The 15,232-nt window shown below is 36.4% G+C and overlaps 1 long non-coding RNA gene across 1 annotated transcript; it reads left to right on the plus strand.

Moving 5' to 3' along the window:
* The first annotated feature begins 955 nt into the window (after window positions 1–955).
* Window positions 956–3,054, plus strand: LOC115928872. The gene is made up of 4 exons (XR_004066264.1): window positions 956–1,030; window positions 1,663–1,830; window positions 2,277–2,342; window positions 2,873–3,054. It is a non-coding gene; the product is annotated as an uncharacterized LOC115928872 (long non-coding RNA).
* The last annotated feature ends 12,178 nt before the right edge of the window (window positions 3,055–15,232 follow it).

A 15,232-nucleotide genomic window follows, 5' to 3' on the forward strand; every position in this document is an offset into this window, starting at 1 on the left:
TTTTGCTCGCTCGCTTCGGTTACTAGCCGAATTGTGAAACCAGAAAATCACTTTTTCGGGCAAGAGGCTTCAGCCACCACCCCCCCCCCCCCCGATGAAAATGTCAAAAAAAAATACCGGTATGGTGCTTCTAATATGACCTTGTCAGTATTGGTATGTTGAGTTGAAAAACGGTCTGCGCAATTTTCCGGCCCCCCCCCCCCCTATTGGAAAATCCTGGATCCGCGCCTGTTCTATATGAAGAACAATCTCTTTTCTTGTGTCAGTCGTTTGTAAAGTCATAAAAAGTGGTTTTTATGTAATCTTGGTTTCTTTCAGTTTTATTATTAGATTAAATCATTACATCTTGAATCAACTTGTTGTATATGATCATTTATGTTCAGTAAAGCATACTGCCACGCAGCCGGTGGCAAGAATACAGAATCCGAGGTGTGACTTTTGATAAATATGCGTATGTGCTTGATCTTACAAACTTTCCTCTAATCAATCACAATTTATTCATCTTCTGTTTTTATGTTTCATGAAGAGATTGCATGATGTCTATCTGCATGATAAGCTAAGCGAAACTAAATGAAGAGACTGTACTTTGTGATTGCGTTCCTCTCTCTTGTCATACACGGAAGTTGGGCTTCAAGCAACATGGTCTCTGGCTGAGAACGCCTTATGTTGAAATAAATGTTAACACAGAAGGCGAAAGGTGACGATGGCCCTGGAAAAAGATATAACAGGTAAATCAAGCTGAAGTTCAAGCTCGTTTACTACAAACCTTCATAAGAAAAACATTGGCATCACTTCCCCACTACTCCTGCTGTTAGACATGTTTAAATGAAGAATCCCATACAGCTGACCTTCTTAGTTAAGCTGAATTAATAGGGTGTGACATTTGGTTTTAAAAAAAACATGTTATTCAAACACGATATCATTACGGTGCTGTTAGAGGTTGAATTCCTATAAATACAGAGTGTCTTGTGGACAACATCATTCAGTTGCAGATCACAGAGATATTCAAGATATTCCTGCTCCTCTCAAGGTAAGTCAAATGTCTTTTTGCATTCGTAAACGATTCTTTAAACCGGTTTTTGGTTACACTGTACACTCTCCACTCCATTGGAAGCATTCCAGCTAGTCACCCGTCTGACGGGCGAGCACATTACTACTCCGATTTTATCACATTGCTGTTCGGTTCCGACATGGTACCCATTTAACAACTGGACGGAGAGGACCAATGTAGATAAAATACCTTGCATCAATGTCGAACCCACGATTTCCAGGAAAATGATTAGACCACTCAACTACGACACCTCTACGTACGGTATCTTTTGAAAGACTGGTAAACGAGTAATCAAAGTCTTTCTAAGCATAGCATCATTCATGAACATTTTTGGCTTCGAGAACTGGTCTTGAGATCAGGGAAAATAGGGAGATAGGAAGGATGAACTAGAAAGAAGACAAAGATGCATGAGAGAGAGAGAGAGATATGAAAGCGATTATTGATCGTGGACGTGCTTTGATTTCAATTTGTATCAGGGAGAGGCTTCCGTATAAAGTGCTAAAATAAACCTCAATTTAATTTCTTGTTTAGGTATATTCTATACATAACTTTCGAAACCGATTACTACATGATAATTGAATTTATAAACTCATGTCTCATTTACACAACAGATTATCTAAAAACCAACTCACCAATCAAAATGGGCAAGGCTCTGTTCTTCGTTCTGGCTTGTGCCCTCATCGTCGCCGTCATCGCTGATTACGAGTTCAACGACGACACCCTTGATCTCTTTGAGACCGAGAAGAGGGGTATGGGACGGAGTCTCAAGAAGTACAAGGGTGAGTATATCTAGCCATTAAAATTTGAATTTGTGCCCTTCCACCCTCTTAAATCTAGAAGAAACACAAGAAACTTGACGAAGAAAAAAGGGATTCTTTTCATAAAAATAAAGCCTTTGCGCAACCATCAAATCAAATCCTAGCGTATGCATTTTTATTGAATAACACAAGGAAAACTGGAATTTCAAGAATAACAGTAATGAATTAATATCTTACTTTGAGAATTTCTTCCTGTAAACAGTACAGTGTTGATATATAGTTTAAAGGATTTTTCCGATTGGCATGATATCGTGAATTCAATTAAGAGGCGTCAGAACATAAAAGTGAAAGCTTCTAATATATCCTCCCAAATCATTGTCATGCTTGTATTGAATGAATGATTATTACAAGTTCTCTTGTATTGGCAACCTTTAAAAAATATATCATGTCCTCTCTGTTCCCTTCAGCCTGCCAACAATTTGGCATGGAATGCTGGTGCAACAGGCGTAGTGGTTCAGTCGTCTTCTGTAGCGGTAAGTTCTACCAGCTTTATAGTAAATAACTGCAAGGTTGGTCCTACTACATGTACTACTATACTTCTACAACGACTGCTACTACTACTACTACTACTAATAATAATAGTAGTACTGATGGTAGCCACAGTTACATTGAGTAATTGTTCCTATCAAGGGATGCTTGAGATACACTTCGTCTGTCGAATAGCATATTAAATTTAGGTCCCGTGTGTAGGGGAGTCCTTTCCTTTGTACGTTAAGAACCCTTTAATCTATTAAAATAAGAGTAGGAGGAAACTCCGATGCAAGACAAGTGATGATAATAAGTTATCTCGGGAGGAGAGACCCGGTGGTCTCATCTCCCCCAATAATTCATAAAAATAATAATAAAACAACATATTGCCTTTATCTGACTTGATAAGCCCATCTGCCCTATAATAGGCACTCTTGTGAGACCTTACCAGGTCACCACTCACTTCTACTGGGTGGAAAGATCCAATGTGAATATAATATATACCACGGACTTCTTCCTTTATTCTATTTTGCAGGCGCCGGAAATGGAGATAACATGTAAACTCTCTGATAGCATCCGTTGACCAATCCCGGATCAGAAAGGAATGACGTACGGAACAGTTTTGACCATTCACATTCTCTCTTTTTCTTTGATTTTCTAACTTTAAATCTCATGGATTTCAACATTCCGTGAAACTGTAATAAAACTATTTTAAACAAGTTTTTCTTTCGTATCTGATATTTCATGACGGAGTTTTTAATGTGTGCGTGTGTGTGCGTGTGTGTGTGTGTGTGGTGGTGTGTGTTTGTGTGTGAAAGTTTGTGTGTGCGGTAGTGTGTGTGTGTAGCATTGGTGCTGCTACCAAGCCAATAATGGATGATCCATGAGTTCATGAGGAATATTGGAGACATAAGAGTGAAAGAGTGAGCAACCTGAGATGAAAATTGTAATAAACAGACTAGACGTTGACTAGTGAGACGGTTCGATTGATTGATTGATTGACTGACTGATTGATTGATCCACTGATCTACTCTAAACAAGGAAACTAACAAGTTCTGCTACTAGCCTCTTTTACCAATTTGCCGTGTAGGAAATACAATCAGATATACAATCACATACATGCAAATATTGACTGCCTTGAGGAACGGTTTAAATTATTGCCCAAGGTGATCTCGAAGCCGTACTGTGACCCAAGACGTAGTCGATGGTCATAGTGTTGCTTCGAGATCACCGCAGAGCTATAGTTTTACCTGGGATCCGAAAAAGCACTCGTTATGTGTTTTGTTTAATTGAATTGAATTTGAAAGGTATTTATTAAGAAATCAGATTGCAGCTGAATTGCAAGAAATACATGCATGATACGAAAAAAAAACACAGAATAATTGACAATTTGATATACACTTTGATTTACATTCATAGTTACAAAAACGGCCATGAAATAACAAACTAAACAAAGAGATGCACACATCTGGAGAAAAAGAATGAGAGGGTTGTTCGAAACATGCCCCTGCGACAATGGCTTCACGTCAATTTACTTACCGTAGGCTTAACTTTAACTACACACCAAACACCATACCCAACTCTAACCCATATACCAAAACCAACTGCAAGCACTAACTTAGAGCATAGAAGCAGGTCCATAATATTTGTATTATTTTTACGTTTATCATGAAAATCATTCTCACAGAATAAAAAGTCAATGAATACATACTGTATATTTGCCACTTGTGGCTCCATCAAGATTTTGTAATACATTTTTTTAAATTATTAATCAGCGGCTTGTTTTTGATGAAAAAGAAACCAATTTGTTATGGGGCGTAACAATTTTTACCGGGAAGCAAGATAATAGTCTATTGAACATTTATCTGACAGTTCCTGGCTCAAAGTCAAGGTCAGCAATATTGTCTCTAATGTCTGAGTTACGTCTACTTTGGCATAAGGCACTCTCAGCCAGAGGTGATTGTGTCGAAAGTGCACCGAAAGAAGCAGAGAAGTTCAATATCATAATCTTTTCGCCTAGGTCTTTTGTTGCAGAATGGTGGGATATCGTGCAGTGTTTGATCCCAACTCACCGTGCTCCTTTTCCCGAATGCTTGCCCACAGCCGCCTTTGGGTCGGAGGCCAAATCCTTCTATTCGCACGTCTGTTTTTTTTTTATATTTCAATATAACAAAATGTAACATAATTTTTCAAACAAATACACATCAAACAGTCGACATAAGCAAGAAAATTATATGCCATTAAATTGAAAAACAATATTAAGAAGAACGAATGAACTTACAACGAAATAAACAAAACTAGAGTAACAGACGGCTGGATAGCCCATCTTTAGCTGCACTGGCATAATGCAGCTGGTATTCAAAGGGTACCACATCTTTGTTTACGATTCCTCGCGAGCGTCTTGTGCGGTCCTTTAATCACATACCCGCCTCGCACCTGCAAGAACCATTGAGGTGAGCGTACAACTCCCGTCAGGTCAGGTGCCATACGACTGCTGGCCGATGTTTTACGGCTCCTCATGCGGCACATTGCTCTTTGAAGTCACTGCCAGAAGCCCGTGCGAAGTTCGCAAGAAGCTATTGCCATGTTTTCATGAATACAAAGACTGCACATGTCACAAGCATTCATCAGGAAAAAAACCTGGCAACATACAGACCAAAGAATATTGCACACGTCCAACACACTCCAATAGGCTCTTTTGTGAACATGCGTCTGTGCGCCAATACAAAAAAATTGCAGACCGTGTGTCTGACGTAGGAAATTTCTGTGAAATTCCGTCGAAGATAGACGCAGGGAGGCCGATACACGGGCCTCAATTTAACTTAGAATCATGGATATAGAATTTGTTTTCATTGTCCTCCATAGTTATTGATTAAATATAATTCTAAAACATGATATATAATCGAGGAAATAGTCATGAGGGATATGACGTCATCTTATTAACTTGATTCTTATGGCGGATTACGAAAAGAATCTTGATTGTTTCTGCGATCTGCCACTAAACAACATCCGATCTAAAACGGTCTATATTTATATATGAATTCAAACAGGGTCGGTACTGTATTAGGATTGTGTTGAATAAAACAGGCCCTATTTAGATTCTTTCATAACAATTATCTTGCCCTATTAATTCGACATCAATAATTAGCTCTTCACTCCGTGTTTCTTCATTTAGCATGATCTAAGCATGCTAAATGAGGTTAATGTCCTATACGTCTGACGTATGTGGCGCCATCGAGAGCTTCCATGAGTCAGCTTGTAAATACAATAGGTGCATGGGTAGATAAAGTTCATGAAAGTTTATGAATGTTGTGATTTTCCAACACTGATGATTCGACTTCTTTACATTGTTGACAAAAATCAAAATAAGTAAACTAGGAAAATTAATAATTACTGCCGCCATTAACCAAAATTTACATTCTAGAATAATACGAGTTTATTTATATATTTTGTTGTGTGTTAATTCCCTCTTATAAATTTATATTCATGAATGTTATTGAATATTTACTAAACAGGTCCTCAATGAAAAGCATTACTATTGGTAAAAGAACATGGTTTTCCGTATGAATATGGAATAAGTTATTAAATTGATTGATAAATGTTGCGATTCAGAATAATGGTAAAAATAACACTTCTACTACTACTAATAATAAAATGATATTTGAGTTTGAGTTTGAGTTTGAGTTTATTAACAACAAAAATAATAACAAGTAAAACACAATGTATCAAGCATGATTACATAAAATATAACAATATAACACAAGATCGATAACATTACACATGAATAATATAAATATTGTTTTACAAAGTATGTCGTATACAAATGGAATAAAATATTATGTGTACACTTTTGTTGTTAAAGGGGGTACCAGAAGTTAGCACAAGTGCTAGTCGAGTCTGGTTCCCTGTCTTTGGCAAGAATTTTAAAACTATTTTTTTTTTAATTTTTTTTTTTTTTTTACTATACTACATTATATACATGTAACATAAACTATATAAGTAAACAAAGAAATAGAATTGTCCTTTAGAAATATTCCTTACTTAATATACATGGAAGTCAAATGTGTGTCGACTTCCGTATCAATACCAAACATACAGTAAATAAAAAATATATCATTATCTAGTGATCTTTTTAGAAATTCTCTAATCTGAGATTTATTTTTGCCATTTTAAGAAGTTTTAATTTTTGTTTAACTCAAAGTATTTAGATGTTTCGTTAACCCCTTCCGAAAAGCATTTTTAGATCGTATTCCTCTTAAATCGTATGGTATACTATTCCATATTTTCACGCCCATAAATGATGTCGAAAATTGACCTTGTGTGGTTTTGCATTTAGGCAGATATAGTTGTCCTTGTTCTTTGCCCCTTGTGCCATACCTGTGCTCTATTACCTGACAGTATTCAATTAAGGAGTGAGGAAGATTGCCATTTAATAAGTCATAGATGAAGGTTGAGACGGATAGGAAATGAAGATTGTAAATATTTAAAACTTTTATCTTTTGGAACAAGGGTTCCGAATGGGTACCTCTTGGGCTAAAAGTTATCGCTCTCATTGCCATTTTCTGGGTAAGGAAAATACAATTCAAGTTGGTTTTGTATGTGGTTCCCCATACTTCAATTCCATACAAAATATGTGGCTGGATTAACGCTTTGTATAATAGCACTAAAATGTTCTGTGGGACATAATGCCTTATTCTGAACAAAATTCCGACTTTTGAACGAATATTTCGATTTACCAATTTTATATGTTCAATCCATGTGAGATGCTTATCAATTTGTAGTCCTACAAAAGTTGCCTTATCTACTTCAAGTAATTTAGATCCAGATATTTCAAGAGCACCTTTTACTTGGACAGATCTCCTTTTGCCCTTTATTATCATATAATTTGATTTGCTTAGATTAATTGTGACTTTGTTGGCATAACACCACTGCTGGACCTTATTCAAATCCGTATTCACCTCATTCATATCAATATCTTTCTGACCAGTCTTAAAGGTATGGAACAAGTTTGAATCATCAGCAAATAACCTGAAGTTGAAAAATTTTGTAGAGTTTGGCAAATCATTTATATAAATGAGAAAAAGAGTTGGGCCTAGAACAGATCCCTGTGGAACACCGCATGATGTTTTAAAATATTGAGACATTGTTTCCCGGTATTTCACAAACTGAAATCTATTGCTGAGGTAATCTGCGAACCACTGGAGCGCAATGCCACGTATTCCGTAATGAGATAATTTACTAATTAGAATGTCATGGTTTATAGTATCAAAAGCCTTCTGAAAATCAATGAACACACCAATAGTTAGTTTTCCCTCATCTATTGATTTCAATAATGCATTTGACAAATTAACAACAGATAACTTTGTACTGTATTTCTTCCGGAAGCCATACTGATGTTGCTGCAGCACATTGTTCACATCTAAGAAATCCATCAACCGACTATTTACTATTTTTTCAAAGATTTTTCCAAGTACTGGTAATACAGAAATTGGCCTGTAGTTTCCTGGGATGTTTTTTGGCCCTTTCTTGTAAATTGGTGTTACTTTTGCTATTTTTAAGGCATTAGGAAATTTGCCTTCCTGTAAAGACAAATTAAATATGTGAGATAATGGTAAACTAATAAAGTGACTTGCATCTCTAAGCAGTCGCGCTGATATGTTATCATACCCACATGACTTGTTAACATCTAAGGCAGAAATGTGATTCTCAATTTCTTTTTCAGTCACTGGTTTCCAAAAGAGAGTTTTACTCAGCTTAGGTCCTAAATATGCAGTGTAATCTGCATCATTCTGTGGTATTTTATCTGCCAGGTTTTTTCCAATATCAACAAAGAACTTATTAAATTCAGAAGCAATCTCATGATCATCTGTTATCACCCTACTCCCACCGTTTTTATGAATAGTCAATTTTTCAATGTCGGTACCCTTTCCTGACACTTTTTTACCACACAATAACTCATGTATAGTCTGCCATGTTTTTCTGGTGTCGTGCCGGTTTTGTTTTAAAATATCACTATAATAATTACGCTTGGCATTTTTTATAACTAAAGTAAGAATATTCCTAAATTTTTTATATCTATCTCCAGATAGTGAATTAAAATTTGATCTTTTATACTTACAATACAAATTCTGTTTTTTGCGTATTGACTTCAGTATACCTTTAGTTATCCATGGTTTTTTGGCAGTATTTTTATTTCTGGTTGGTCTTTGTGTTACGATTGGTGCATTTTTATCACATATCTCTTGATATAACTTGTAAAACATGTCATATGCTTTATTCACGTCTTCTTGTCTGAAAACAAAATCCCATCTTGCTTTTGATAATTCTTCCTGAAGCTTTTTATCTTCATAATTTTTAAAGCTACGGGTAGTAGTTCTCCTACAACACGTGTCATTACTAGTAACTGTACAATGCTCAAAAATTACAAAGATAGGAAAATGGTCAGATATATCAGTTTCTATTACACCTGCATGAATTTTTGAAGAATTTACATTAGTATATGCATGATCGATCAAAGAAGAAGTCAGTTTTGTAACCCTTGTGGGGGTTGTAATTAATTGCTCTAATCCTAAACAATGCAATGCAGTTTGGAATTTTTCGACCTTCTGATCAGTATCTAAAAGATTGATGTTAAAGTCTCCCATCAAAATGCAATCTACCTTGTCAATTTTCAGATGTGAAATAACATTCAACAAACTATCTTGGAACTCATCCACATCAGTGTTTGGTTTTCTGTATATTATACCCACAATTACTCTTCTCTTGACAATATACATTTCAAGCCAAAGGCTTTCTGCATGTGATACTTCAAAATTTAGAGTGGAATATTTTAGAGATGAAAGAATATATGCCCCTACTCCCCCTCCCCTTGAATCTTTTCTACACTTAACCTCCTAGGTATATCCTGGTAAACCCAGTAGTGACATGTTAGACACATTCCAAACTTCTGATAAGCAAATTAAGTCAAATTTAGAATCTAAGTTATCATAAAGAAGGGATAATTCATCATAATTTTTCTGCAGTGACCGAATGTTCACATGAGACAAACTTAATGAGTTCGAAAAGAGTTTTCCTAAACCTTTATCAAATGTCTCTGGACATAAATTGTAGGAAGAAACTTCAAAGTTAGAGCCTTCGTTTTCCATTTATTGGTTATATAGGACATATTATTCAGAAACATCTTAACCAGGATTAATCAATGAGATGAAGCTGGAAATCTCGGTAGTTGACATCATCCAGGCCTACATTGAAGAGGTCATCCGGGGTGTGAAGCACCATATGGCTATTGTCAGTCATCTTGCACACAATTGATCCATGTTTGGATGAAACACCTTTCACCAGTGGGGCCTTTTTTGCTGCCATCAAGAGGGCGTAGCGCATGGATGTTAAATCCTCATTAATAAAAACACCTTTGTGGTCAAGATTTCCCTTCAATTTGAAGCGGGCGTCATAGAGGGCATCCCGTTTCCTTTTATGCGTAATGATATAATTTTAGTAATAATAGTAAAAATAATACTAATGATAATTATAGCTTTAATAACGATTATGGTGATAATGATTTTTTTAATAATAATGAATAATGACAAAGATATTGATAACAACTATTTGATCTCATTCACCACGGCTAAGCATATCTTTTATTTTACTCATCCTTATAACACTGAATTTGCATGATTGCATCATTAAGTATTCATATAAACTAATAAAAACAAAACACAGGGTTACATCTCGGTGTAAAAACAAGAAACATAGTATCCGAAGTGTGACCATTGATATAAACTTTTTAGAAATCAACTAATAAGCTTATATGCTTGAGCTTACAAGCTTCCTCCAATCTATCAGGCTTCAACCATCTTCTGTTTTTCGTTTCATGAAAAGAATGCACGTTGTCTCTCTGCATGAGAAGCTAAGCGAAAATAGATGAAGGGCATGGGTGTCGATCTGTAACTGATACCTATTCATCAGGGGGGGGGTGATCTATTCATTCATCCCCCCTGATGAATAGGTATTACGTAAGGATCGACACCCATGATGAAGGGACACGACTCTGTAAATGATATTCTTTTTTCTTGTCACTCACGGAAGGTGGGCTTCAAGCAAAATGGCCTCTGGCTGAGAAAGCCTTATGTCGAAGTAAATATTAACACAGAAGGCAAAAGGTGACGATGACCCTGGCTTATGCCAGAAAACTAAGTAGTTTAAGATTAAGTTCAAACTCGTTCACTCCACACCTTCATACGAATAAAGTATTTATTGAAAATCGTATAGATTGGATATCCGTAATTTCTTTTGAAAATAATATATTTTTCAGGGCTTGTTACACAGAATCATCAGTGTGTTTGACTGGTAAACGAGTAATCAAAGTCTTTACTAAATATAAAACTTAACACATTTTGACTTCCATGTTATCATTTATAATTTTGTGTTGAAATTCTCGGAGATCAGAAAATGTGGGGCATGTCCAGAACTTGAACGAAAGTAGTTTGGGTTCAATTAATCGATATCTGGTTGCCCAAGCATTTAACCCTTTAACCTAAATATAGACTTATATTAGTCACAATTCTGACCGAAGCTTTCGATGACGCCATCTGTGGCATGTGTATCGCACATTGACCTCACTTTACCGCTACTCCTGCTGTTAGACATATTTAAATGAAGACTGTCAACCTAGTTAGTTTAGCTGAATTAATAGGGTGTGACATTTCGTTTAAAAAAATATGTTATTCAACACTAAATTATTACGGTGCTGAAGAGACTGAAATCCTATAAATACAGAGTGTCTTGTGGACAACGTCATTCAGTTGCAGATCACAGAGATATTCCAGATATTCCTGCTCTTCTCAAGGTAAGTTAATGTTTAATACTTTTGCATTCATAAACAATTTTTTTTTAAACGGGCGAGTTCGCAAAGCCCATTTGTTGTCAAAACAGTAAAATACTATACAGTACGGTATTTACCTTTGACCTAACATTTCGTAATAACCGTTTCTTATATAGCGCTTTACCAGGTACAGCGTAACCAATCAAGAGCTTTTGCGTTATTATAACCCCGGTCACCAGACTCTCAGTTCAGTTTATTAAGAAACACATTGCATAGTAATCATGACGAACAAACATGATCCAAATTGAGACCCTAAAAAGCAATGCTTGTGAGTGGGGCCCCTGTGAAGAATGGACATCTTAATCCCAGCGGATTGGCAAAGAGACCAACGTGTTTCAAGGATCTGCGCAATTCAAAACATGAAAGATGACAGGGTACGATCGATGCTGCGAATTACAGTGCACATTCTTCAAACCCTTTGGAACATTCCGGCCAGTTGCCCGTTTGACGGACGCGCACACGCTAATCTGATCATAGGCTTTTGATTTCCTTTGATTTTTTTTATCACGAACAAACCTTGCACATGAACCGCTACCGAGAACCTCAATTGAATTTCTTGTATAGGTATACTATTTACGCAACTTTCGAAACCAAATACTTTATAATTATGGAATTGCAAAAATGTATCTCTTTTTTACTACGCAGATTATATAAAAACCAAACCACCAATCAAAATGGGCAAGGCTCTGTTCTTCGTTCTGGCTTGTGCCCTCATCGTCGCCGTCATCGCTGATTACGAGCTCAACGACGACACCCTTGAGTTCTTTGAGACCGAGAAGAGGGGTATGGGACGTAATCTAAAGAAGTACAAGAGTGAGTATATTTACCATTAAACTTTGAATTTGTGCCCTTCCACCCTCTTAAATCTACAACAAAAATAAGACACTTGAAAAAAAAGATTTCTTATCATACAAAATAAACCGTATGTGCAACCAACAAATCGAATCCTAGCGTATATATTGTTAATGAGTAGCATGAGGAAAACAGGAACGTGTGAGCCCCAATGGAATTTGAATAAAAACAGTAATGAAATGATTTCCCTCTTTGGGAATTTATTTCTGTAAACAGATCAGTGTTAGTATATAGTTTAAAGGATCTTTCGACTGGCATGATATCTTGAATACAATTAAGAGGCGTCAGAACATCTCCCCTCAAATCATTGTCATGACTGTTTTGCATGAATGAATACTACAAGTTCTCTTGTATTGGCAACCTTTAAGAAATATATCATGTCCTCTCTGTTCCCTTTCAGCCTGCATGCAATTCGGCATGGAATGCTGGTGCAACAGGCGTGGTGGCGCAGTCGTCTTCTGTAGCGGTAAGTTTGAAGCCTAATAAACCCTTTCTCACATAAACTGCAGCGGTAGTTCTTTTTTAGTGATGACATAAAGTGTAATAAGACTCACATTTCCTCACAGGCCTGATGAGCTCAATTACCATTTACTCACAATTAAAAATCGCGGCATGATTTCTTTGTTTTTATTTCTCTTCTTTTTGCGGCGTTTTACCGCGTAATATCTGAAAAAGCCTCAACTTCTTGGTGTGAAGTCCAAACATTTGCTCGTTTCGTTCACTCTTAAGTTCAACAAGCTTTTTATTGTTTTGGAACGGAAAGGTTGATGTCCTACTATTACACTATACTACAACAACTACTACTATTACTACTAATAATTATTACAATAATAACAATAATAATGATGATAGCCAGAGTTAACATTGCGCACACTGTCTCTTGGATAACATGTTAAATTGAGTCATTTCCAATGAACGTTGAAAGGCCAAATATGGTCACAGTTATCTTTTCCCCAAAATAATGAATACGAGTTATAATAGCACAACATTTTAACTTTATATGACATTATAAGCTCATCTGCCCTATAGAGGGAAACTCTTGTGAGTTCTAATCGGGTATCCATTTACTACACCTGGGTAGAGAGACATTGTGACCATGATATGTATCACGGACCAAGAAGGCATATACATCCGTCATGTTCTTCCTTTATTCTATTTTGCAGGCGCCGGAAATGGAGATAGCATGTAAACTCTCTGATAGCAGCAGTTGACCAATCCCGGATCAGAATGGAATGACGTACGGAACAGTCTTGACCAATCCAAATCTCTCTTTTACTTTGATTTTACTACTTTAAATCTTATGGATTCCAATATTCAGTGATACTGTAATAAAGATATTTTAAACAAATTTTTCTTTGGTATCTGATGTCTTTCATGACGGAGCTTTTAATTTGTGTGTGTATGTGTGTGCGTGTGCGTGTACGTGTGTGTGCGTGCGTGCGTATGTGTGTGCGTCTGTGTGTGTGTATGTGTAGCATTGGTAGTGCTATCAAGCCAATAATGGATGATCCATGAGTTTACGAGGAACATTTTAGACATGCGAGTAAAAGAGTGATCAATTTGAGATGAATACTGTAGTAAAAAGACTAGACATTGACTAGTGAGAAGGTTCGTTTGATTGACTGATTGATTGATCCATTCATTTATTCTAAAACAAGGCAACAAATAGAAAACTTTTAGCTACTAGGCTGTCTGTATAAAATGCAATCAGAAATACGATCAAATAATACAAAAACAATGCCTGCTTTGATACGCGCAATTAGAACTATTGCCCGAGGTAATTTCTAAACCTTACTGTGTCCCAAAACGAACTCGAAAGTCATAGCGTAGTTTCGAGATTAATGCGGAGCTATAGTTTTGAATGTTACCGAAAAGCAGCCGATATTTTTAATTCATCAAATTGAATTGAAAATGTATTTATTAAGAAACCATATGAATTACAAGGAATTTATGCATGATACCAAAAAAAGAAAGATAAACAATATGATGTACAAATTTATTAAAATTCATATTTGAAAAAATGGCCAAGCTATAACTCAATTAACAAAGTGATGCACGAAAATACAGATAAAGAATGGGAGGGTTGTTCGACAAATGCTCCTGCGGCAATGGCTCCGGGCCAATTTACGTACCAGACAAGTGGCGTAATGAACAAAAACTTTGAAGGGTCAGAACTAAATCCGCATCACAACCAAGTAATATAGTGCAGGGGGCCGCGGAGCGTCTTCCAAAATAGGAGGGGTGCACCAACAAAAAAGGGCACTTTCTGAAAAAGGGGCTCCTACAAAGGGAAAAAACATTAAATTATTTTTAGACATTGGTATATACCCCTACATCATCATGATTGTGATTACGCTACTAGGGATGATATCAGTATTTTTTTTCTTTACGTGGTACAAGATACTGCTGAACTAAGCAACATACTCTGCAGTTGGGTGTGATGGTCTGTAGTGGTCTGAATTTTAATTTTCGAGAAAGCGAAGCGAGCTAGCAAAATTTGAAAGATTTGTGAAGTCCCAGTGCAAAAACTTACATCTTATAAAGAAGACATAAGACAAACCCTGATGAGTATTTAGCACAATCTAATGAAGAACGACTGAAAAGTTCTTTTATACTATAACAACTGTGAATGCGAGCGAATGCTGGTGCACCCCTCCTATGCGATTTTTTAACGAAAAATGGGCTCTTATTCGCCTTGATGACTCGGGCGTGCATATTATGGAGAAAGGAAAAGTTGGCAATTATCAGAGTTGAAAAGGGCACTTCTTGCACCTAAAAAGAGACACTCAACAGAGATGAAAAAAGGCACTTGTGAGAATGGAAGTGGAAATGGGGAATCTGTTGAAGGAAAAGGGCACATATCAGATTTTAATAGGGGTATTTATCAGATGTTAAGAGGGGCATTTTGAAAAATGGAAAGGGGCTCTAATAAAAAAAAAAAGGAAAGAGGCACTTAACCGAAGGAAATATGGTACTTATGAGAAAGGAGAAGGGGCACGTGTAAAAAAGGGGCACTTATCAGAGGTGAAAAGTGGCATTTAAGAGAAAGGGAAGGCGTTCTTTTTAAGAAGGAAAAATTACACTCATTATAAAGGAAAAGGGGCACGAGTCAAAATAAAAAACGGCAAAAAATATCAGAGGTGAAAAAGGATTTTTTCGCAC

The sequence above is a fragment of the Strongylocentrotus purpuratus genome, unplaced genomic scaffold, assembly GCF_000002235.5.
Source record: "Strongylocentrotus purpuratus isolate Spur 01 unplaced genomic scaffold, Spur_5.0 spur5_scaffold_3, whole genome shotgun sequence".
NCBI lineage: Eukaryota > Metazoa > Echinodermata > Echinoidea > Camarodonta > Strongylocentrotidae > Strongylocentrotus > Strongylocentrotus purpuratus.